The following is a 27,531-nucleotide window of genomic DNA, read 5'->3' as shown; positions in this document are numbered from 1 at the left end:
ACAAAATAGGCGTCTTATTCAAGAGTTTGCCCCAGGGAGAAGCAGCTGCAGTCAGTTTAAGACTTGTAGGTAGTAAAATGTTAATGTGACTGGGATTTAAAGTTCAGAAGCAGCTTGGTTACTTAGTAATGAAGTGAACAAAATAGAATTTTATAAATGGTAAATGGACTTAAAGATCATTCTCACAAACTTTAATGCAGCTCTTCTATACCCAGTGTTTGCATTCATACACTGTATGACCATTGTTTTAATAATTTTGCCCAGGAACACTTTGTAGAATGCAGACTGGAGGAGCCAGGGATCGAACCATCATGCCTCTGGTTAGTGGACGACCCTCCTGAGCCCTCCTAGGCTAACGTCAGTTTCCACTCAAACAAATCCATTGTGACTTCTGGAAAGAGCAGTTTGAAATTGTGAACTGGTTCCCATAGGACTTCAGGCTGTCTGCAGCATTAACCGCTTCAGTGGATCATCCAGGTCATTATGTGAAGGAACAGCAACAAATGGAGCAAAGGGTTAATTAAGTCATAGCTTTGACTTCAGTTATGATTTCCAATCATTAGAGCCATATGGATTACAAACAGCCAATCAAGTTCAAGCAGTCACACTGCACGGTTCAGTCTTTATTGCCTGACATTCAACACAATACTGGCATTAATTCTACCTGCAGAATCCTTGTTGCTGAGCCTTCTCTCCCAAACCTCATTTACTTTGAATGGTTCATTCTTGAACTTTAATGACTTTACTAAAGGAATAACATTGGTGGTGGTGCTCCACTGAAACCTTTGTAGCTTTGTGAAATTGAAATGCTTAGGTTTTCACTGGCATGAAACCAAAATGTAAGAGAGATGGGATTAATAACGGACATGCACTTTTTCGTTGTGCTGTTCAGTATTGCTTGAGCTGCTATGTTTCCGTTGTGTTGTCATGAGCTGTTTATTATGGTACAGGGTGTTTGTATAACAGGTGGCACATAGAGCACAGGACAGTTTGTTCTTGCTTCAGCAGAAAGATGAGGACATGCGACTTAATTCTACTTCTAATTTCTACTTAATTATTTCTTTATCTGAGCAAAAAGTTCTTGCAGGATATTTGACAGCCTTATCATCATCTTGTATCTTGTTATTAAGAAGTTGAGTCCTCCAGCATTTCTGAGCTGCACAGTACGATGTTTACAAGATGGACATCACGCACCTTTATCTCTATCGGGTACGTTTTGATTTTCTTATTGCACACAATGTCTGCTTGTTGGACGGATCTTAATTGTGCTCCTCTAACTGAAACGCTGAATGCATGTGTTAGAAATACTCAAATCCAAAAGAGCATTCAAGCAATTAATCTAGCAGTATTGATGTCCTCCCCTCCCATGTGAGATGTAAGTATTAGTTTCAAAACTGCTTCGACATCAACATTCAAACATGGTTCGCTTGGTTTCTGGAGGATTTAAAAAAAGGCTCTGATGGCCACTCTGAACGTGAAAGTCAATATTTGTTCTTAAGGAACCCAAATAGCTTCAATTTTCACTTTCAAAATGAGATGGAATGTGTCTCATTAGAAATACAGACACAAACGTTCCCTCTGTTAAGAAATCTCTGGGTGACTGTGTCTCGCCTGCTAAAAATGCAAACACCAGTTGATGAAGCATCTGAATCGTTTTTTCAGTCAGTTTGTGTTTGTTTGAATATATGAGTCATTGCTTTCCTTGTCTCCTCCTCACAAATATCCTCAAATAAAGACATTTGTCTGGGTTTTAATCTTGTTTGAATTGTAGTCTTTTCCAGATCACATGCACTGATCTGCTTTAGTTTCATTAATATAAACTGTGTCCCTCAACAGTTATGGTTCTAATGGTAAATTTACTGGCTTACTTGTGTCTTTTACATCTAGTATTTTGTCTTTAGTTTATCTTTGGAAGTAACCTACCAGTCTGTCAAACACAATATGAAATCCTCAGTAAATTAAAGTGATTGTGAAGGATGCGACTGGATAAACACATCAGCAGCAAAACAACACCAAGACGTATTGATAGAGACGAGCTTAAAACCTTTCAAATTCTTCTGGTTTATGCTGTGACTACCTTGTTGCAGCCCAGGAGCAGTAAGATGTGGTATGGTAATAGATGGGACAAAATGCAAATGTCCCTTGATAATGCTTTAGTCACAGTGATAGACATTGTTGCTGTCACAATCAGTTAAGGGTGGGAGAGGATGGACGCTGAGCTTCAGAAGATGGACGGCCTCTGAAACGAACCTGACCATCCAACAAACAATCGTCCGTTCTCCATGTCAGGCAGCAGAGACACCTGTCAGAGGAGAGTTATTTAAAGGGTGTGTGCAGCCTGTCTGAGTGTTTTTAGCCTGCAGAATGAAAAAATGAAAAATGTATCTGCTCCAAAAAAACTTTTGGAGCAGATACAGAGTATGAGGCATTTCGGCTTTTTGATATTTATTGTGTTGAAGCAGAAGATTAATGTGAATCGTAGACAGAATCTTGTGTGCTTCTAAATCTCTGCCACATCTGGAGCATCGTCACCGCGTGGCAACCTCTTACCTTTTTCAAATGAATCACTCTGTAAATAATTATCACGTGAAACATCACATTCATTAGTGGCTGTTGTTTGCTGTCAGCGCTCAGTCTGTTGCAGCTCATAAATGCACCTGTTGTTTGAGATGCCTCGTGTGTCACTCACAGTCTGTTCAGCAGTTGTTTCTTTGTTCAAACTCTGTCAGTCTTTTTATACATTTCACTTTTCAGCCTGTGATGTTTTATTAAAGTTTCCTTTTGCCATTTACCTGGGATTCATCAGATGTTTCTTAAAAGAAGTTTGACAGTTACACATCACAGATTCTATCCACCCTTCGCTCCTTGGTCTGACGGGTTGTTTGGATGAATTGTGAAAGGATAACATTGAAGAGGGAGATTGCATGTTTAAAACAGATTTTCATGCATAGGCTCCAAGGGTCCATGTCACCCATGTAGAAAAAGGGGATAACATGGTTTAGAAAAAAGAGCAGAGTGGAGTGATTTGCACCTGGGCCTGATATTGCTTCTCTAGTGATCCTTGCTACACTCACAACAGCGATGACAGTCGGTGGACATCTAACACGACGGCCTGCAGAGAAACAGAACCCTCGTACCCTGAACGCTCATGCTCGGCTTTTACTGTCTCACTTCGACACAACACTCTGCCCATCACAGGATCCAGTTGGCTTACAAGAGGACCTGGAGATGAGAGAGGCGGGATTGAACTGTCAGACCAGAAACAAAGCAGAAGCAAAACAATGGCCAAAAAACATTGGTCTGGACAAAAACAGCCGATGAGATCACGTGCAAACACAAGGAAATAATTAGCTTTGACTAATTTATAATTTACCTTTGGCTGGCGTGTAACTATCGGGCCCACCATCAAGCAAAAAGTGTGAAAGTTAAAATCCCTTCCATGACTGAAGGGAAAAATCCTGATTTGCCACTTCAGAGGACTGCTCTTGGAATGTGTAGCGCATGGTGGTGTCCTGTGCCAGTAAAAGTCTGGCACATCTTGGCTGGTTATTTTTGAATAGAGGGACAGTTAATGCCAATGGTTTGCTCTATATTGAAAAATCAAGTAATAGCACTTGGTCTGCACCACGTCTGCTGCAGAACACAATAGAAATTTAAGTATAGATCACGGAGAATGAAACATGAGACTGATGAAATGGTAATATCAGAAAATAAATAACTAAAGCATCCCAGAACATTGATAACTTATGAAGTAATACAGAAATGAAAATGAGTCAAAAATCAAGACTTCACTGTGTATGAGGCTTTGAAAAGTTCGGATATACTTAAGCCGCTGAGCCAAAGTAGGATCAATGCAATATACTTCTCTCAGGCTGCTGCATTGTAGAGTAGCTGTTGACCTTGTTGCCAAGAGAACAGAGATCTGGAGAAGTCTTATCCAGAGATGATGGATACCTATATATCAGCTTTTTCTAAAGTGATAGAAATATATAAAGAAGTTTCAATAGATTTATTTTTGTAATTGGCTAGACTGAGGGAATCCAATAGTTTTTGGAATGTGGTTCCAAGTGTTTGGAATTGCAGGTAGAGCAGGACGTCATCAGCGTAACAGAGGAAAGAGACATTTTCATTAGTAAAATAAATTTGACTTCAAAGAAAACAATAATGGAGCCCAGGATTGGGTCCTGGGGATTCTCCTTATTTAGAGACAGTGAACATGAGATACCACTTTAAACCGTGCCTATCAATATATTATTATTATTTCTGTGCAGCTTAATAGCAAATATACATTCATCATACAAATATCTACTTAGGGCTTAGCTTCAATGTTGGAAATACAAATGTATAACGAACAGCAGGGTTTCAGCTAAATGGGGATAATAAGATAGGAAACCATTGTTTTGACGAAACAATGTCCCCTTGACGTAAAGGCTATGGTCTAGTCACTACTTGTACAGACAGTTGCTAAATCCATGGACGGGATACTTTCTGACAACATGAGCTCTTTTCAAATCAGTGAGATTTCAGTATAAGATGCAAACAACTGCAGAGGAGCTCCATATAAGGTGAGGCTCAGACAGCCATCTGAGAGTGGCCTCAGTTTAGGGATTTCTCAATAGAGTCTGTCAGCTTAGAAAAGTCCTTTAAAAAGAGACTCCTCTGCAATCTCATTTTCTAAAACTACTGAACGTGTTCCTCTGTTATTTTATTTTGTATTGTTTGGATCTGCGGAGAATATCTGTCTTGTCTTTTCTGCTGTGTCAGGAAGGATGTGTTTCTTTGAAGCTAAGATAGTGAGCTTAAGTAGCGGCTGTGGACCAAACAAACCCAATCTAGTTCAGGATAAAACTCCAATTGAAGTATTGGCATCACCCAGAAATACCTGCAGGTATTTATGTCGATGTTTAACCGTAAATACATTAAGTAATTGACAATTGTAGCATCAATGTTATCCTCCTGAAATGAAGTTCCTAAGTCGTCCGTTATAGACTTGAAATGTATTACACGTTTTATATCTATTAATGCATCGGTCATTTACTAACGGATTGCTTTGATTTGTCTTTTTAAGTAATTAAAATGTCAGGCCTGGTTGACTTCATAAATCTGAAATGAAGAGGATTTACCTTTCATTCCAACTGGTCTCCCACCTCCATCTTTTATCAGGGCCCCTATCCTCTAAAGCTTTTCTCTAATAAACACTTCAGAACAGAATAAAGCCTGGACCAGAAAAGGGATAACCAAGCAGGGAGTGAGGGATTGTGGTTAATCTCTAAGGGAGCTGCGGAGGGGAGACGGACGGAGAAATAGGAAGGAAGGAGATGAGATAAGGTTTGCAACTGTAAGACGATGTTTTGACCTCATGTTAATGTGCAGAACCCCCGAATCTCTAGCAACTACATTAGTTGCACATCTATGGAATCCTGTAAATCATTGCAAAGAAAAACACAACTTGGTACCTCAAAATAAAGAGTATCTCAAAATGACTGTTACTCAATATAATGAATTAGACTACTATCTCAAAATAATGATTTATTATCTTAAAGATAATAACTTACAAACTTAAAATAATTCTAACTATGTCATAATTTCGAGTAACTATCTTACAATTTTATAATTCTGCCCATTTTTGCATCATTGTGTGTTACTTATTATTTTGCAACTTTCTATCTCATTATCATGACCCGTTATTTCATAATTTTGACTTCTATTTTTCTTTCACTGTCAGAAATGAGCTTCCATACATTTCCAGTTTCAGGCCACTGCAGCTCATTGCACATCCTTGATAACAATATTGTGCAAAATGGCCCAAATGCAAAGAATCCTCGACACTTTAAAATATGAGCTCGTCTGTGAGTTTGATTATCAAAAGTAAACACTGATTTTCTTGAATACTGCAGGTATTTAAATAACTGTAGCATGTTTACTTTCGTGCCAACAGACAAAGTCTGTCAGGTGTCCCTCAGGGACTCAGGAGGCAAAGACCACTGCTGTAGGTCATTCATCATTCCGGCTGTTATCTCTCCTTTCTATCGTTCCAATCTCTCTTTCTCTGTTCCCTCTCTCTTTCAGTCCCCACATGAGATGTTATCTCGAACCTCTTAATCAGGTTACCAGTCACAGCTGTTTATGTCCCTGGGAGGACTGAGTCTTGTCGACTGTCAGGACACATTGTTCCACCGGTGAAGAAGAGGAGATGAAGAGATTAGGGGGCGCACTCACAGCGTTACCAATGCCTCTGAAAAGACAGAGGGATACAGGGGAAAACGGGGTGATGGAGGACGATAGAGGAGAGTGTGACTGAGAAAATGTAAGTTGAAGCCAGGTTGGTCAGGTGCCACCGTCTGTGATCTCAGCATGTTTGAAAATGGCTACAGCAGCGAGTCTCTTGCTGCAGTTTCTGCATCTGTTGTTTTAAGTGGATGCTCCCTCGATGACACCTAATCAATCTCTGTTGTGTTGTTTTAGAGGCAGTTAGTTTCTCAGCAGCATTCTGCAGCACCGCCAGTGGATCATGAATTTTTAATGCTTTTTTTTTTTTCTCCCTTGATGAACAACATTAGCACGATGCCGGTTAGATGTGGCCCACTTTATCATCTCGCTCCCCCTTTTGTTTCTGTTTCCTCCGCCCGGCCTCCCACCACCTGCTCCCCCATTTGTGTGGGACTGACGGCAGCAGGATTATTGGGTTTTATGTCCAATATCTGGGCTCTAGTTGTTAATAGAAGTGTTTCAGCACTGTGAGAACTGTTGCTGCAGAGATTGTTGGTTAAAGTGTTGAAAGGTATTTGTGTCACTTGCCACAACATCGATGGTGTCTTATCTTTCACAAAACCAAACAACATCAGTCACGGTAAACACAGTAATTAATATGCTGTCAACCAACGCTTTTCTGTCTGTGTGCACAATCAGATGGGACCTGTGACAAACTGACTATCAATCTAAACTGAGAAAAACAACAGTAAAACGTTGGTAGGTTTTAAGGTGCTGGTTTGACCCTCAAGAAGAATTTGGGGCTCAGTTCTTAGAATCAGACAATTCAATATGCAGAAGCGAGATGCTGGAGATCGAACCACCAGCCCTCTATCAGTGGATAACCCACTGCTCCTCCTGAGCCACAGATGAACTAACTATGCAGAGCATAGCATGCAACAGTCATAACCTAGATTGCAAAGCAATTGTTTTTTCTTATCTTTTGGCAATAACAGTCATTACCTTTTATTTATGTTTCGTAGGTGTGGAAATAACATTTTAAATACATTATTAAGAGAAATGTCAATTTAAAACAATAACTGTGGTCCTGACTCGTTAACATTAACTCACACCTAATGAAACCAAATGACTTTTGCATTAAATCTCCCATAAACCTTTCAAGACATAAAGATTGATTGAATCATCTATTCAACATGCAGTGTAATTTGTTTCTTTCAACAATCAGTTCCTCCTCTCGTCCATAAAAACAAGATGAACTTGACAACTGTTATTTCATTCTAAGCTGGAGTCTGTCACTTTGACCTTTCCGCCCCTTTTGTCATGCTTGATTATAATCTTACAGGGGAAAAGTGGCTACACGGAAATGTCAAGCAGGTACATTAATAATGAAGAAATACATTCGACATGCTGGCAAATATATGTACTGCGACAGAATGGGATTTGAGTTTATGAACAGCATTGTAAAAGCTGTCAAAGATTAATCTGCTGCACTCTTGTGCTGCAAAAAGCCAAGGAGTAATAACTGTCGGTAGCAAAACTCAGAAATTATTTAAAGCTTTTGACCTGTGACAAATGTAGTTTCTGTATTATTTCTGTTGGCATGATTTAACTCATATCACACATGAATTCATGGTATTGCCTGTAGAGTCTCTTCCAGTGTAAAAACATGCAAAGTTGAAGAAAAGTCACAAGTGGGTGCTAATGGATGCAAACTGCTGTGGAAATGATGGTTCATGCTCTGCATTCATTTAATGTTTCTCTACTCTGAACAATTACTCTGAGTGCTTTAAGGTATGAGTCACATTCACCCATTCACACACTCACGCAGGGCTTCTTCAGGTTTTTAAAATCTACTTCTTAAAAGTAAAGAGACGAGAAAAAAGGAGAAACTTGGGAGAGTTTGATGTGAGTTCAGTCAGAGTTTGAACTGTCTCATAAACACACAGAATACACACATTTGTTTTTCACTAGTGGCTTATGCAAAAATGGAGCGGACGGCTTAGTGTGGACATGAGGTTCACTCGGTAACATGAAAACATCACCCAAAGACAGAAAATTGCCGTTTGTTTTTGTCATGGTTCTCATCACAAATGCAAAAAGGGAGTGTTTTGAACCAGAATCCAGTTTGTCAAGACTATATCACCACCTGTGCTATATAAATAATACCATGCAGAGGTTGTTAAGACGTTGTTCCAGATTTCAATTTGTGTTTATCATGCACCTGAGCAGAGAGTATCACTTCAATACAGCCCACATCCTCTCTGATATGACTGCATAATGGCCGGGTGGTATGCATCATGGGAAAAAAAGGTTGGAGGGATAAAGGAGAGGGACTGAGGAGGAAATTAAAAGCAGTGCTGAGTTGTATTGTAGTCCGTGATGCTGATTGTCTTTCTGATGATGTTCATTTGAGCTTTACTCTAATTTGAAACCGGTGATGAAATTTGCCGTTGTGTTGATTTGAGATGCTTTTCTTCCCTGGCATCGGAAACGTTTATTATCTGATCCTGCTCGGCATGGTGACAGCGGCAATTATCAGCAGTGCAACTCTGGAGAGCCGAGTGACTGTGATGCTGTAGTGGCCCCGGAGGCTCTGCTGAATATATTTATGAGGGGCCCTGCTTGATTTGCAAAAATGTAAACAACATTTTAAATAGTTGCCTTTGTTGTTTTTTCCCCCTTTTATCCCCTAAGAAAAAGAGTCGGCGCCAGAGATGTAATTGAAACCGGAGGAAGACGTCGCCCATTATAAATATGTGAACTGAGCTGAGCGCTGATGATAGTTCAATTACATCTAAAGTGCACGGAGGAGGGGGAGTCGAACACGAGAGAGGAAACAACTGAAGAAATATGAAGCAATATGAAGAAATAAATGAGGAGACCAAGTGGGTGGGAAGACGTGCAGGGAAAGAGTACTGGTAGAGAGTGAGGACAGGGGCTCCAATAATAAATAAAGCAAATCTGTGCATGCTTTGATTATATTGCTTTCTTATTTCCAAGGGGAAAAACAACTGAATAATTAATATGAATCTGAATGGGAAGGAGCTTTCAGATCAAGCCCTCTCTCACTTTTAAATTATTCCATTATAAGTGAGTGCTCAAGGTGTGCACCGTTATTACGGAGCTAACCATCACTCAATCATCGTAATTTCATTTGAGCCTTTTAGAAATGTGATAAATGTGATGACTGTAATCCACGCACCAGGACCAAGACTTTTCTGAATGAGCAGTTTTGCCCGACTTTGACTCAGAATAATAACTTCTCACAGGTTCTTGGAGAGGCTGACACAGGATTATTTGATTTAGCTCTCTCACAAGAGAGATCATAAAAATTTAATTCGCAAATCCAGCAGAAGTGGAGTCTGTGTTTCAAAGCAAATTGCTTGCAAGTGTGTGAGTGTGTATGTGTGTGTGTGTGTGTGTGTGTGTGTGTGTGTGTGTGTGTGTGTGTGTGTGTGTATGTGTCAACTCGTCTGGGGCTCAGAGTGACAGGGCGAGCAAGGAATCAGTGACACTGTGTGATAAATGACTTGTAATAGGCTGTTTCTGCACAAGAACTGCTCATCTCCAGGCGTCTGTCGCTGGGATCTTTATCTGCACTGGAGGGAATACAAAAAGAGAGCGAGAGGGTAGAGAGACACAGACTGGAAGAAGGAGGTAAAGATGTCAGCTGGAAATCAAAGGTAGTCAAAAGGCTCCACAGTGATTAGATGGTTTTGAGCGTTAGAGGGATAAGTTCCCCTCCAAGACACAAACAGGAAATATGTCCCAAGTTAACAAATGTTGTGTCTGTGAGATTATCTGAAATCTGAATTCAAACAAACCACGAGACTGGACCTGGGTGTGATTTGCATTTAATTTCCCCAGTGTTGGTAGCAGGTGTGATAGTGACGATGGGAGGTTCAACAAGCATCTTGAGTGGGACATGAATTGGCTTGTTATGACAATGTAAAGCCTTCAGAAGATGATTCCACATGAGCACTTGTCTCGACCCTCACATATGAACATACAGATCCCATCCTGGTTAGAGAGTCAAGATGTTCCAGGCGTATTTGATGCCAACAAAACTAATGACTAACTAAGAACCAACTAAATGTAACTACGGGTTTGATAGTGCAGACGTGCAACATGATGGTTCTCTAAAAGTGAAACCAAAAAGTTCTTGATCACCACCTGGTGGCTGGTTGCAGTATATGTCATAAATCCTGCCTCCTCCATGTTCGTGAATGGTGCCAAACATGAAGTCAGGGTGGATGGATATTTGATTAAATATGGTTTCTGTAATTTTAGGTGGTTCTTATCACCGATGTTTGTCCAAATGCAAATGTTCCTGGTTTTAATCAGTTATTTGACACTTTAAAACTGGGTGAAACTTCATGATTGAGACTCAGACTCTGGCTCAAAAGGCACAAGTTGGCAATGATCGCATCTGGGATATTTGAGCCTCATCTTTGGATAGTGGGAGGAATCTGAAATGCATTGTCAGTCAAATTCTATGGTAGTAATAGGCTGTACGTAAGAACAAACTATGGGCTTTAATTTTGTTAGCATGCATTAGACAAGGTAAACAAACCAACTGCCTGTCTCGGTCTTCTTCAGGTCAGAATAAGGACACAGTTCTGGTTCATTCTGCACTAATCACATATAGTTTTCTGCCATATTTCTTCCAACCGGTGTCTTTCAAGTGTAAAACTGGAACCTTAGAGGCAGAAAAATGTAAAAAGCTATCAATGCTGATCTACACAAGAGAAGTAAATGCAGTAAATGTGCTTTAAATGAACGACTGTTTCCTTTCACTGCAGCCAAACTGGGACAGAGAGTAAAAGAATAAAAAGCAAGCTAAGAAAGAGAGATTTATTGGATATCTACCCTCTGCTTTCTACAGCCAGGACATTTTAACGAGGACATAAACATCACAGACCTCATAGATCTCGGATCAATGGCTAAGAAAGACGGCTTGCTGGGCCAATAGGACTGCATCAGGGTTCTGTTATTGATTATGTTGTTACAAAGTGAGGATGTAACTTTACTGCTGCTGTGTGTAAATATATTTTCACTTATTTAGTTTTGGAAGAAACTCTTGTTCCTCATGCTGAGCAACTTCTCATCCGCCCCTCGTCCCCATTTAGCTCTTACATCGACTGCCAACATTTCACTCCACAATGAAAAAAAATGACCACTCATTTCCAATCCTGATCTCAGTGTCTCTTGGACTGAACCTTTATCGGGCTGATGTTGTTCTGAAGTATTTCCTTAAAGTGGTAACCTCTTACTTGACTAAAGTTTGCTCCTCAAACTCAAAGTTCAAACTGAGCGTGATAGAAAACGCTGCCTTTAGCTTTGAGAATATTTCAGCTCCAGCAGGTTACCGTGGATCCACATTTGCTTTCAAAAGCGATAGTGCAGAATAAAATGTTTTTAGAACCGGCTGCTCTTTGCCACAGCACCTTAACTGCTCGTGTAGAGAGACCATGAAGGGCAGGACCCTGAAGCTACCTGCTCGCATTGTTAGTAAAGTGAGGGCCAGAGAAGGCGGAGTAGAGATCACAGTCTTTACATGAGTGGTAGAAAAAAGGATTATAAATGTGCCCTCACATTGTGTATTTACAAATAACTATGATTCTTCTGATCCATGTTGGTGTTATCACTGTTATGCAGTCGTTTGCAACTGACCAAATCACACCACAAAGGACCAATGTCAGGAAAGAATAGAGGGAAATTTACAGGATAACCAAAACCTGTAAGATTTATCCTCCTGGAAACATGAATGTCTGCACAGTATTTCATCACAATCCATCCAGCGGTAGTTTCATCAGTCGAGAAGAGAGTGGTGGACGGCAGCCTGGAGCCATGTCTGTGCCACAGTCAAGCTGCCGGTCGTACTGTCGACATACCTTTGACGAGTGAATTGAGAATATAAGATAATGAAAAGTATAATTTGGAAAATTCCACTATTTATGTAACAATTCTCCTGAAAATGAATGGGTGGGCTTGGAAATGAACTCCTAAGAGTTTGCATGTGTGAATTTGGGATGCACCAGTCTGTGTGTGTGTCAAATAAAATTGTAATGTGCACAGAAAGCTGGAGATTGACAACTTGACTGAAAGTTATATGAACACTATATATTGTAGGAAGGTAAGATCATCCTGCAAGGTAAATAAAAAAGCCCCAGTTCCCTAGCTCAAAGAAAACAGAGCAGAAACTGATTTAGTTGGAGAGTAAACACTGAAACATTGATATATGAGGCTGAGTGATACCAGTAGCAGACTATGACTTATAAAACCTTTTCTTTCCCAACCTAGAGTCTTGTGTCATCTAGAGTTTGACCGTATAAGTGTGTGAGGACAATTTTCAAAGTGCTTATAGTCCTGCAGAGGTTTAACTGATCTTAATTTTAATTAATTATGTGCACAGGGTCTTTAAACAAGCTGTGGATCCTGACTCCTAACCAGCCTTCTAAATTTGCTCATAATTAACTCGGTTCAGGAAGCAAAGACTCCAGGAGTCAAACGAAAGGAGGGGCAGTGAAAATCATCAAGGGCTCCTTCAAGGGAAGAGGGAGGAGGAAGTGAGGAGGATGGAACCGGGACAGGAAGAGGAAGCAAAGGAATAGGAAGGTGTCAATTTACAAGTACAAAGAAACAAGGTCTACACCAGTAAATAAACACTTTATCACATGTGCAATAACCTGGCACTATTCATAGAAAATATCAGCAAGTGAAGCCTTGTGGAAAAATAATAATCCTCAGTGTTTCAGCACATCCAGAAGGAGAACCATCCATATTTTAGCCAAATTGACTGTATTGATGAATAAAGTCTTTTTACAGCTTTTTAAAGAAGAGAATGGACTAAGCTGCTTGTTGACAGTGTCAGGGTGTAAAAAAAAACACTGATTCAAATTAAATACTGGCTTCAAGCACCCATCATCGCTCTCAAGTTAATTATCAGGTACAGCAGCACAACAAGAAGGAGGCAGAGGTTTGTATTTTGGGGAGTTTGAGGATATGGAACGGAAGTGTTTCGCTTTTGAAGTGATCACTATTTAAGACATATAATTAAAAGTAAAAAATAAAATAATCTTTAATATAGCTGCCACTGGACTGGATTAGCTGAAGGTGTCTAACCAGATGCACTAACAGCATGGATGACCTTTTCCAGATGGAAGAAAAATGAATAAAAATGTCTTATTTTAATATTTATCTGCAAAGTGATATATTTAACCTTAAGATAGGAGACAATCAACTTATAAACCCCAAAGGTGAGACTCTGCTACTGTCCCTACCTGCTCCTCCCTTGTTTGGTTTGTCCTGCAGGTTGGTGTATTGTTGTCTCCTTTAACATCCAGCATTTTGCAGATGGGAGAACAAGGCAGGAGGAGCTCTGGTGCAAAAAGAATGGAAGTATAAATTATTCTCGCAAATCAGAGGATGGAGCACAGAGTAAAACATGACGGCTGGGACCGTGACACAAGTTCTCAGAGACAAAACAAATAGAAGAGGTCACAAAGTGCTGCAGCTAACGTATTTTGAAGCTACAAGACTAATGCTCTACTGAGATATGCAATGCCTGTAAATTACTTTAAGTACATTTATTTATTTAAAGATATCATGATCTATCTTGGGGATTGGTAACATTAACACAAGTGTACGAAGGGTATGAGGTTCAGTTTCATTTTCAGTCGTCTACAATTCTATGAACTGAAATGGGCGTTTTTACTTCTTTCCCTGAAGATCGATTTTCTTATTGTTAGGTGACATCTGGTCTGCGAGGACAATAAGTCTGGAGGTTGACAATGATAAATTCCTGCACTGATTTAATTTACATTTTATTATATGGTGTTGTGGATTGTAAGATACCTTGTTATTTAGTTCATTTTTTTAATATTAGATAAATGAGCCATCTTTCATTACACTGGAATCAAGACTGAGAATATGAATCTATTTATTCAACCGGTTTCTATATTTTACAAGTGCCACCGGAAATAATTTGAATATATTCATTGAATCGGGTATTTAAGTTGTGCACTCACCTTGTGCATCATAATTTGTTAAGTTGTTGACACCACATGTTGATCGAGTGTCACTGACAAACAGATCCACACTGTGGCAAATGTTAAAATGCAGTCAGAGCCACACTCGGTGTGAGAAATCAATGTGTAAGTCCTGAAGGCTATTTTTTTGGCAGAAAAGAAGAAAAGTTGGATGATTAAACTGAAAATAAAAGTTGTGTAGAGTTCAAACAACAAAACTTGAGTTCAAACGTGCTCTTTCTGTGACCTCAAGAGAAAACAGTTTGTGAAATAAACTTATTTACTACCATGACTAGAGTTGAAGAGACGTCTCAAACATACAAGATATAATAAGAAAACTTTTGTTAAGATTTGTAAAGAAGCACGTTTAGTGTGTCTTATATATAATATATATAATAACTTCAGTGGAGGCTGGTCAAGCTCCCAGTATACAGCCATCAGATGGTGAGTCTTGTGTGAATAAACTAAGGAATGGAAACTTGGTAGACTATAATGCAAGTCAAGGTCGGATGTGCTTGATCTTCTTTTAAGCTGGATGGATGGAGAAAGTTTTCGCCTTGAGGGGATACAGACTGGACGAGAGAAGTTGTTGCAGCATCTATTCATTGTCAATCTATTTCTGAATTTATTTAACCCTGAATTTATTTATTTAAGAAGTCAGGCTGAGCATTTACGCCAAAATACAGTGTAAAGGCAGCTGACTGGTGAAATCCAACACTAATGTCAAAGAGCAATGAGGCAGTGGATTTCACTTATTGTTCTTTTAAACACTGTCCTCATATGTATGACGTTTTTGTGCAGCAGAGAGAGAACTCCCTTGTCTGCAGTTTTAAACAACTTAGCCAAAACCCAATATGAATATGTAATAATAATGACTAATGTATTCAGGAAGCCTACAGGGCAGAGCTTGTGAACACTTATAAATATAAATACAACCTGAGAAAAAAAGAAATCTCATCAGAATTTCCAATCACTGCTGCTGATTCTACGATATCAAATCCATTTTTAACAGCTGCATTAAATTTGCACATATTTCCAAAGGCAGTGATATGATTCTGTGTAAATTGCAAAGAGAATGTAAAAAAACCTTTTAATCTGTGTTGATCTTTGAGATCATGGGACAGATTAAGAAAGAAAATGCCCACAGCGTTCTTTATAACCTTTATAACAAGCAAACACAGAGATATGCTACTCTCCAACAAGCCTGCAGGTCAGACAGGACACCAGGGAAACACTGTCTTCACACCCTGCAGGGCAAGTCTCAACACGCGTGGTAACCGGGCAGACAATGTAAACCAAAAAATAAAAAAGGAAAACAATAAAAGTAATTATAACAACATTAAAACAGTCTGCAGTTGCAGTCAGTATGCAAAGGGAAGGACTTCAAATTAATCCACAATAGGAAACGACTTTGGCAAGAAAACTGTTCCTCTAACCTTTTCCTACCACCCACTCATGTTGTTAATGATGATGCCACCGGGAATTATAAAACACAGCAAACTGAATGTTGCAGTAAATGTCATTAGAATTTCTCTAATTGAGTATATAATTGATATCATTATGGTATAAAAAGTAAATCATATAATGTTTTACACAGCATATCTACATATCCTGTAAATCAGGCATCAAACTGTCTGTGCACTGTCTCTGCTACAAAACACCCATCTCATAAACTCTCATGAGATGGTGTGACATAGTCTGGGAAATCTTTTGTCCCTTTTTCCTCTCATCACACCACAAATAATTTAACGAAACTTCTAACTTGTTTGTTTTAACCATATTGTTGAGCTGTAGCTTGGAAACACATGATGTTATTGTGTTGTTTGCTTTTGAGTAAAGTTTCATTTATAGTTTTTGGTTCACTTTGATTTTTCACAAGATAATAATCTTAATTTCTTCGGTGCTCACCTTAGATGCCATGTGCTCCAGGAACAAAAAAAGAGGAGGAGGCTGAACACTTCCTCTATTTATGTCCTGGATGACATCAGCAGTGATGTCACAGGGAGCAACCAAGTGTGAGGGCAGGGGTGGGTGGTGCTAGCCACTGTAGTTTTATGTATGTTGAGTAAAGAGTAGTTTTATTCTGTTAAGTTGACTTAACTGTTAAATTGTTCTTTTATTTGAACATATTTTCTACTGTTACTGACTCTGCCTCCTACGACTGTGAGGCCACTCTGGTCAGACTTCCCAAGGGGAGAACGTTACACTGGTGTTGTGCTTCCCACAATGATAGAATAAGAAATACAAAACAAACACAGCCATAAACTCTGGGTTGTTGTTATTGCACAAGGGTGGCTGTGGCTCAGGGGGTAGAGAGGGTCAACCACGATGCTTTGATCCCTGGCTCCTCCAGTGACTGAACCCCAAATTACCCCCAACAGCTGTTCCAACGGTGCAAGTTGTGTGATAGAGAAAAGTACTGTATAAAGAAGTAGTGGGTGAATGCAACTTGTGCTGTAAGGCGCTTTGGTTGAAAACACTGGATAAGAGCTAAAGACATTTACTAGCCTCATCATAATGCAATCATTTTGCTTTCCTTTATAGTATTCCATAATATATTAAATAAACACGATGTAGCTGGGTTCAGACAAAGACTTTAATGTGAACCTGATATGCATATAATCAAAAAGTCAAAAGCTCAAATAGGCCTCTCACACCCAAATTGATTATACACTCCCTTTTTCATTCAGCTGAAATGAAGTATGAGCGCTCAGCGTGTTACTCTGTAGTCACACTTTGAAATTTAAACTTATTTAAGTTCTAATTAACACTGATATGAAATTCTAGCCTCCCCAAATGTGTCACAGTTTTGGCTGATGACAGCGTGTTTTTGTTGTTGACGACCATGTTTTTCCATTCTACCTCCGACAGGGTGTCACCACTAAATATTCACACTGCTGACACATGCAGACCTGTCAGGCTGTGTTCGTTTCACCACGGCAAAAGAAAAGAGACAGAATTTAACTTCCCACAACCACGTGAGCTTCGAACTCTGAAGAGAGAATATGATTCTGCTCTATCTTCCAAAGTTCCTTATTTATGAGTCGGAAGAATTAATTAGGAATTGTAGCTGCATAATGAGTTGAAAGCTGTTACTCAAATGGAAGAGACGATGAATTCATTACAGTTCACAGAGCTGAACTCTTCTATGTGGATGTTTTATTTTCTCTGCTTTGTCAATGTATGGAATCTGTAACAGGCCACAAATGAGAGAATGAGTAGATTCCCTCATCCTGAAGTGAATGAGTTTCATTAAGTCATAAAAATGCATCAGTCAATACACCACTCGAGACTTTTAATGGATAACAAGACAAACAAAGGACTTCACAAGTGTTTTCATCTCAGGCTGAAGCACGAAATCTGTGTTAATACGAGCCACGAGTGTCTGAACCAAACAATACCATCAAGGTTTCTATGCAGTTTGACAACGAGATAAAACAAATGACATAATTAGAATATGTTTGAGTCTCAATATAAAAAATTATGGTGATAAAATATCCAGGTATCAAAAGTCTGGTGGTTTCGTGTCCCAACAACAACAAGCCCCATCTAATTCCACTTCCAGTTTGTTTTACAAATAGTGGATCTAGTGGCAGCAATTTTCAAAGCCCTGCTAGAAAATCACACTTCAAAAAAACATGATTTTGACCTACATCATCGCATATCAAGGACAATTTTAATGCACACTTTAGAAGGCGACTTTTGCTCCTCCAGACTTAAAAGGGCCATTTTATTTGAAGACTAGACCTCACTGTGAAACCGCCCCTCGGAGTGCATTTACCCCGTACGAGAAGATGAGAGAATGATTATAATAAATACAGCGCAGCCGGATAAAAGGAGAGACCATGACATCCTCGTATTCAAAAATACACTCTGAGAAAACTAAATCAGCAGTTTGTAGTTTAAGGGAGTCAGCTTCCATCGCCAAATACTTGACTGTTAATTCAATTCCGGGAAAAAGCTTTGTTCTCCGTGTGTCGCTGCACTTTCAGTCTGCACCAATCGATCAATCACAGATCAGACTGCACCCCCTCAGAGGTTCGTCCAGAAATGTGTTTTCAGTATGTGTTTTTCCTGAAAATAGTAAAATACTCAATAAAGCTTATTGAATATGATTTCCTGACACTGGGTATATGATGATAAGTATTGTTCCAATAGAAGAGAAACTGGGGTAACAGGGTCCCTTAATTGAATAATAGTGATGCTCCACTTGCTCCACTGCTCAGACGCCTGTGCTTCAGTGGTTCCATCAGAGGTAAAGATCGCACTTCTTGTTTTACTCTTGGTTATTTAGTTAAATATTGACTCAGAACAATAACGGTCAGAAATAACGTTGGTAAAATAAAGTGCTCAAAGTCCTGCATGTTCAGGGGGATGGTCCTTTGTGCTGCCGCACACATTTTTTTATCTGTAACCCTAAGGTGACAACAGCTAGGTAACCCGCCCACCACTGTCTTTCTATTTTCAGATGCGCTATTGAAAATGTCCTGATAACGAGGCTGCTGGGAGGATATCAGCTATTCGATCCAGAGAACTCATGAAGGAGAGTAGATATAAAATGAAAATAAAAGGTCCAGAGGAAAGCGGAGAAGACAGACAAGTGTGTTTGAAAGGGGGGGGGGCACATAGGTCTTTCACGCTTTTCAGAAATATGACTGAGGCCAATTCTTTTAGTGTCAGCTTTTGCCGTGACGGATCTTCTCTGATCCCACAGGAATTGTGTGAGATGGAAAATGGAGCTCCCACCTGTCCTCTAGAGAAAGTGTTCATATTTCATTTTCACAATGATGTGACTGACTTATTGGGTCAAGCCTACAAGGTGTTCATGATTCCCTGTTTGAAAATATCTTATAAGCGGACTTGTCCAAATAGCACTGACCCCTCAGTTGGTTAGTGGACAAGAGAGAGGATGGTAGCTTAGCTAATAGAATGAATTGACATTGTATTTCAATCCAAATAATAAATAATAAATGTTTTTGATCAGGTGTCCATGGCTGTGAGAGCCTTAGCAAATTTTCAGACAAGGGGAACAACAAATGTCAGCTATTAAACATTGGCAAACGGGAGAAAACAATACTGACCCATTGACCTCTGTTTTGGAAACTAATGCTGCCCACCTGTCAAACAGAAACCAAGCAACCTGTACACCAGTTTTCATGCCCTTCAGCTCTTGAGGGAAAAGCCGAACTGCAAAGGAAAGGCTTCTGAACTTGTGGGGCTGTTTCTCAATTACATTATTGAGTTAATTTGCCACATTTACATAAGCATGAATGCCCCCCATGAATGCCACTTTATTGCCCATTCACAGATCCAGGGCTGTGTAGAAACTACTGGACAGCTAGCAGATCGTGAGAAGATGTTCACTGGATTGGACATTCTACTGGATTAGAATCACAGGCGATACGTCTTATGTTTGATAAAGTTTCTGCAGAGTTCAATAACAAAACAGAACTTTTTTTTCTCACAAAATAAAGTCTGAACCTTGAAAATGTACTGCAGAAGTTTTTTCTTTGGATTTCTTGCCACGATGAGAAGCTGGAAATATTAACACCTATCACACAATGATGAAGCCATCTTTTAGCATATCAACACTAATCCAAAACTAATTGAGTACCATGCATTCACACATTCCAGTAATTTTTCCGTCTGCTAACAACCACTTACTACAACTCATTTAAATCTTTTACTTCTTTTTTTTGTCAGTTCACTCTGTTCTTCGCCAATAATTGGACTGGCGATAAATACCACAATTTAGAGCTAATCTGGACCCATAATTGGCCAACACTCTGTGCTCAATGCTCTATTTGCCCATAAAAGAAATAGAAATGAAAGTTAAAGCAATGGCACAAAAATGGAAAAACAAGAAACAGAGAGGACAGCGTGAGATATGTGATGTGACGTTAGAAAGTATTTTGCAATAGAAGTGGAGTGTTTAGCAAAAAGCTTCTCTCAATTTTCCTCTGTCTTTCTGGGTAGATTGCTTCAGGCCAATAAATTAGCTCGGGTCAGTTCTCTGATTGCCGTTTTCACAGACATACACAGAGAGATCTGGTTAAATCAAATCCAAGCGATACATCCAAACCAAACAAAGATGGCTCCTCCAGCAATCAGTGGTGCCCATCCTTTCTATCACCATATGTGCCGCATTATTACTCTTTGTCAAGGACGTGTCTGGCCAATTGCCTCCTTCACCCCAGTGAAGTCCTGTTGCTGGCTGCCTAATACACAATTGGACCACAAGAGATGGCAAATGGCCACTGACAAATGACAGTCTCAAACACATGCTGTGTAAGATTGTCGACTTTCAGTCTCAAATAGGGCGAATAACAGAACCATTGAATTTTCACACGTTTAGTTGTTTCGATTGCAATCATTTTGACAATCCAGCTGTGTGGAACTGTAGAGTAAATAATACATGTGCTGTAGTTGAGCAGAACTTATAATCTCCTCGGAAAAACCTTCCGATTGACACCATTTTACTGGAAAGCCAAGACAGCACAATGCTGATCTGACAGATGTGGGTGGATTTTCTGTCAGATTCACTGTTTATTCTTCATTCTGCTAATTACAGTCATGGACAAACATTTCGCCACTGACGTGTGGGCAGCTACTTTTCTAACTAGTAATAAACCCCTTTATCCTGTCATTCACTCCATTCTGCACTCACTCTATCTCTCCTCTCAGTTGCGTGTCTTTTCGGTCGATGTTACAACCGATGCATGGGAATAGCTTTTTTTTGTAGTCGGTCATTCTCATCCTTGACTAATTAGATCAACTTAACTTTTATGTAAAGAAAAAGTCACAAATAATTCATTGTCTAGACAGCAAAAGCAAGAAAGGAAATTAACTGTGATGTAAATAATTCAGTATCATTGGGAATGATAATGACATCTGAGTTCAAAAGTGCCAAATTTGCTCTTTCTCAGTGGGGGCTGTGCCTCTGTAGTTGGAAGAGTTGACTGACAGAGTGGTAGACATGTGAAGAGTCAAAATATCCCCACTAAAGGAGAGAAAACGAGCCAATTAGAGACTAGCCGCCCAATGCCCCATGACTGCCAATCAAATAGTAGATTCCAGGTTATCAAAAGTTCAGAGGAACTCCTGGAGGTGACAGAAATTGGCTGAATAGCTTCTTGTCTCTGGTGGCCTGTACTTGTTAGCTCCGGGGTGAAATGGCGTTTATATCATGAGACAGGAAATCTTTCTTGCTAGTGAGAAATCTGTGAAGCTGATACACTTCTCAGTGTTCATTATCCAGTCAGCACCACCCACCAGACTGGGTCGCAGCACAAGCTTAAATATAGACACATTTAAAGTGAACTGATGCCGAAAATTGAGAAATTCTTCCCCGTGTCTCAACACTGGCTATAAAAAAGTTTTTTTATTTTCGTGACATTTGAGCATCCTTATTGTACTGTTGAGCTTACCATTGAAAAGTACTCAGGTCTAAATATTATACATTACTGCCAACTGGGAATCAATAACAGCTCAACCATTAAAGGAAGAAGATATTGGTCCAAATATATTTACTTCTGATGAAGTTTGTATTGATTCCCCTGCACCTATTGCTTTATTTCTTCAGTTCAAACTTTTTCCAGTTGGACACCAAACTTTTTACACTTCAATAACTTTAATTAATACAATGAATATTTATATCTGTTATTGTAGTTCCAATGTTCAACTGTTAAATAATGTATAATGTGAATTAAGTAATAAACAAATCAATGAATGAAATATGCTTTCAGCTAAACCCAACTGGGCATGAATTAGAAAGTGACCGTCCAAACAAGAGTTTAATGACTGACTTTGCCCAGTATAAATACTTTGTTTTTTAACATCCCTGATAAATATGAGGAAAAACACATTGTCAGGCTACAGGCAAAAACATCTACCATTAGTTAGGTTTGAATGAGACACAGCTGGAGAACAAATGACAACAGATGTTCATTGTCGTTGTAGACAAGCCGGGCTCATATGCATAAGAGTGAAAACGAGGGAAGTGAGCAAACAGAGACACAGCTTGTGAACATTTCTTTTTAGGGCCATTGTCTATTCAAAATATATGAATCACTTCTGTAAGAGTCTGAATACACTGCACATAATTCCTGATATTGACATTAGGACATCTAACACTGAAAGTGTCCTGATCTTGGAGCAGAAGCTGCTCATGATTGAGTTTATTCTGTCGACTTATTTTTGGTTTGTTTCATTGTGAGATGTTGTAGCCCTCAGTTATTTCACCAGAAAGGCAGCAGTTGTTGTCTTGTCAGTCTTCTGCTGACGTCTGGAAAAGATTTGATGACTGACATTCTGCAGTAACTTTTAAAATCATATCAGGCTAGAATTACCGCACTGCTGTTGTGTGCAGTTTACGTCCACATATAGTTTTTGTCCAGATTCATATAAGGTCACTGTGACCTTCACCTTTGACCACTGGAATGAAATCACCTCATCTGAGTCCAAGTTGCAACAAAAACAAATCTTTCAGGATCTGTTCATGTTAGCATTAGCAAATGAAACTTAACATTGGCTGAGGCATTAGAATTTATTTAGTTGTTCACTCATTCACCAGAAGGTTGGAAGTTAACTCTGTGATTACCCAGCCTGAGTCTGTCCGGCCCCGCAGGGATCAGGCCTGGTTCGGGTGGAGTTCAGTCACGGTGGCTCGTAGATCTACTTTGTTTTTCTCTCTGCATGTGCCTGTAATCTTTGAAGGGTCAGGTTCAGGCGCTAAAAATAGAAAGTCTGTCTGGTTCAGGTTGCACTTGATTAGTTCTCTCTCAGACTTGGTTGGGTTTGAATGGAAAATTGCAGCCTGAGCCACACTCACACAGTTTAAAGGTCTAAAGTGTTTCTTTAAGTGCGGGGGCGGGGGCTACCATTTGTTTAGATTTGGAGAGGACATAAAACTTTTGTGTGCCTGTTTGATTTAGTTAGTGTGCACTATAAATCATTTATTTCAATTAAGTTTGAATTAAGTCTTTTCATGCCCCCTCATACTCACATTCAAAGCATTTCTTTATCTGTCAGAGGCAGAGGATTTGGTGTTGGACCTTTGCCCTGCAGACTACTGTATGTTAATTTCATGCGTGTTACAGCCATGCCAGTCAAAACCGAGCGGAGGACGAGGGAAAAGTAGATCCAGTGCATCCACCTCTTCACACTGCATCACGCACACTCAATTTTGCTCAGCCACTTCCACCTCCCATTCCTCATTCCCTCTCCGAGCAAGCATTTCATTAGGAGCTGAAGTCCAATTCATTTTTTTGAGGTGACTCTTTTCCGAGCACTGATTTCTTTTTCCTCACCGCTGAGTGACTGCTGCTCCACATTTAATAATTCATGAAATGCTGAAGTTACCATCAGAATGCAATTGTTTATCTCCGTTCTGTGAGTGCCACGCAAATGTAAGGCCGTGTGAAGCTAAACGCTTCGTTTCCTCTTTTACTACATGCGACCATGGTGGATTTTGACGGAGAGCATCACTTTGATCAGCTACATTCAGATTTACCTTGTGACTTTGATGTAGCACAAATGACACCAAGCGAAACTAGTCAGTATTTTGAAAAATTTGCCATCAGTATTAAGTATTCCATAAATAGGCGCTGCATGATCTTTGATGCATATGGTCTCAGAGAAATATTGAATATATTACATAAACTATGAATATATTGCAAACACTCTGCAGAGTTAGAAATATGCTTTGCTGAATAAAAGCCTTTGATAAGGGCTCAACCAAAAATAACATTCTTAGAAGAAGGCAGCACAGTCTCCTAAAAAAACTAGAATTACTGCTTCATGGTTATACACCTCTGCCACGCTGTCAAGTTGCACTTTACACCCATGTCTGACAATGCTTGTACAATTTTCAATATGTAAAGAGGAAGGGATTTTAGAAAAGCTATAAAGTGCATTTCTGATTTACAGCGACAAATTCTCAAATGTGGATCCTAAATATCGCAGCTCATAAGATTTACAGCCTCCGCATTTTCAAGGTGGGCAACTTTGATTGTGTCACCAATTCAGTATCAAAGCAAATATGTGAAATATTGTCAATATTGGGTTCCTGCGTTTGTGGTGTTGAATAATAGCCAAAGAAAAACGGTTTTACAGATCAGTATATCACAGGAGAGTTGGCGTTTGACCTATTGGATATTAAATGTCACCACTTTTTCATTTTATCGTATTAGGAAACTTTACCATAAGAATTGTTGACTCATTGTAAAAATGGGTCACACTGACATTTGACCTATCCTCAAGGTTGAACAAAGTTGAGATAATTCCTGCAGGACTGACAGCTCTTGAGGATCCTTAACTTGACCTGATAATATTAACGACGCCTCGGTTACACTGAGTCGTGTTCTTGTGCATTTATCATTGTGAACTCATCTTTTGGGGATGTGCAGCTAAAGACCACTGGGCATGTTTAAATGGTATGCAGTCATCAATGATGTTTAGTTACACTAGTGTTCGAAAAATCAAAGTGTGTACCGTGAGAAAAGTCTTTTCAGTCTGCAACATTTGTCTCTTAGGGTGAATCTCATTCCTCTTCTTTCTTGACCTGGAAATCGATACGACCCCCATCAGTGAGGGGATTCCTCTAACGCTGCTCAGCAGAGTGAAGAGCAGGTTAACGAGAGAAATGAGACGGACCTGAAGACACCCAGAGGTTAATGTACACATAATCACTATGCTTTATACTAGATGATTTTTTTTTAATACTTTTATATATTTCATAAATATTATATATGAATGAAAAATGTGCTTTGTTTCTGTGGGAATTTCGCTCATTTCTGACGTTCAGTACTTAAATATTTTTCTTTTTTTATCTGTCTTGTCTCACACTTTGCCTTTGGACCTTTTTCCCTTTAAAATTCTTTTTTTTGGTGATGGGCTGTGGAAGAGTTGGTTGAGCAAAACATGATGCATTATTAATTCCAGCTATGGAACTCTTAAGTTGTTAATGACCAGGATGCTCCGTGATACAGTCAAGTTGTAGATCATAGGCAAAGAGGATGCGAAAGACCATCGAGGGCCTTGTCAAGAGTAAAGCTGGCAGATGGGAGTTTATGATTGAACATTATTCCAAAGCACCAGGACCTACATAAAAGCATTATCTACAAGCTTGGCAGACGTCTTTACCTGGATTGATTCCAACATGGAGGGAGAAACATACCTATTATATAAGCCTGTTGTTTGTGGTTTCCAAAGAGGAACAAAATAATAAGAGGTGAGTTGAGTCTTGTTTACATCTTAAATATCAGACACCATTATCAGGCCAAAGCAGATTGTTCTCAAGTAAATTTTTAATTACTTTTATAAAAGTAAAAAAGTCTGTGAAACTGAGAAGACCTTCCTGCAAAGCATTTACAGAACAGTGACGGGGAGCGGAGACAAATGTATATGGTGATAAAAATAATAATATATGATGAAAGAATAAGTTATGTACCATCTTTATTCCACCAGATACATGCATAGACATATTTATTTTAAAGTATATACAGGATGCAATTTACAAAATGAGACACACACAGTAGGCAACCTATAAATTGCACTTGCAGCCTGTGCATACGTATAATTCATAACTGCTACATCTCTATGGACGACGCTGCGGGTGTCCATGCCAACATAAATCAAGTCTTCCCACTCGTTTTTAAAATTAACAGCAGGATCCAGCAGCAGTAAAGGCAGAGACGCATAGACAATGTAAACTCCACAGAAGCTGCAGCCAAAAAGCTGCGTTGCTATGCAACACAGCGGCGCTCACCTCTGTAATGACCAGTCGTGTTGCACACACCTGCCTGTGTGTCACTCTGTGATTCTTGTGCAACAAAGAGTCACTTACAGTCAATCAAAACTGGTTTCAGTCAGCCTCTCTGGTTTCAATGCTGCCACAAGTTTCAAACACTGAACTAAAGGAGCTCAACTCGCTAAAGGATCTAACATCACTATTTATCATATAGCATAAAAGTACCAGTATTAAATAAAACAACCATTACAGTAAAAAGGACAAGTAAATTGTTAATTCCCTTAAGAAACAACGTCTTAAATGTGTGATTATTGTTCAACTACTGATTCCACTGCTGCTCTTATGCAACAAAATAAATGTGACTTCTTCCAATTAAACGTCTAATACAACTACTGCTATTGCTCATGCTACGAATTCTACATCTTCCAAAACTGCCACTATTGTGCTTACCTAAAAATAGTTATGAGTCTGGAGATGGTCGGGCCAATAAGCGCAAATATCACCTTATACCCAGAAATAGCTGGGATCCATATATTCTTCTTGATCAATGAATAAATGTTGTTCTTGTTCAGAAGTGGAAAACACTATCGGTATATTGTTGGACTATACAATGAAGAAGAGTATTTCATCTATTGTAAGTCGCTGGATGGCGGTAAAGGCTGTTTGTCACCGTCCAACTCAGATTTCAAGAACAACTATCGTCTCTCTGGATTCAACAAAGTTGTCTGTGATGATACCATGAAGTATCAACAATGCTCCATAGTTTTGTCGACTGAGACAGTTATTGATATCCAATAGTCTGAGTGCTGAGCGTTCACTTTTAATCGCTCAACAAATTAAAATTCTATCAGCTTCCCCAAAGCAGTAGAAGGAAAAAGGTAAACAAACAAATGTCAGGGAGAAACTGATAATGCCAGAGGTCAAATGCCATTCTGAACGCACGAGTCCTGAGACTGAATGTGGACGTTCGAGTGGATACATGACCCGGACTCCAGAGAAATGTGTTCTCGACAAATAAAAGAAAACCATGCGTTCAATAGTTCACATATATTCCCTGTTACTAAAGCTGCCATTCATGTCAGATTCATGGATCATTTCAGAGTTTGTTTCTTTGCTAAAATTGTTAGTTTTGAAGGACACAGTTTTTTACTTAAAATTGTGAGTTCTATCACATCTAGGACAGTTTTAGAAATGTTTAACTTTATTTTCAACTATATTACTTACTATTTTTACAACACAGGTATTAGATTCCTTCTTTATTTTAAGTCCTTTTGAAGTTACTTCTGCACATTTTAAACAAGAGTTTAGGTTTTTGTTGTGTAACCAAAGATTTGATGTACGATAAATCAGCTCAGGCGGAAAATGACGACGTTAGAAGCTAAAACGACTGAAAGCAAAATAGCTTTCAACTGAAAAAGGTTCACAAGAGCCTTCAAAGAGTGACTCCATGAACCTGTGCAGATAAACAAGAAGAACAATGAGAAACAGACAGCGAGCAACACTTTCAACTTTAAGATGTGAACTTTTCGTGTGATTTCTGCA

At 39.3% G+C, this 27,531-nt stretch overlaps 1 long non-coding RNA gene across 1 annotated transcript; it reads right to left on the bottom strand.

Annotated features, from left to right (window-relative positions):
- Positions 1-1,841: 1,841 nt before the first annotated feature.
- Positions 1,842-16,167, bottom strand: LOC109626209 (uncharacterized). The gene is made up of 3 exons (XR_002202514.2): positions 16,149-16,167; positions 13,494-13,591; positions 1,842-2,302 (listed from the first exon to the last, which is right to left on the bottom strand). It is a non-coding gene; the product is annotated as an uncharacterized lncRNA (long non-coding RNA).
- Positions 16,168-27,531: the final 11,364 nt, after the last annotated feature.

This window comes from Paralichthys olivaceus, chromosome 18, assembly GCF_024713975.1.
Source record: "Paralichthys olivaceus isolate ysfri-2021 chromosome 18, ASM2471397v2, whole genome shotgun sequence".
NCBI lineage: Eukaryota > Metazoa > Chordata > Actinopteri > Pleuronectiformes > Paralichthyidae > Paralichthys > Paralichthys olivaceus.
This window is presented reverse-complemented; position numbering and strand designations above follow the sequence as displayed.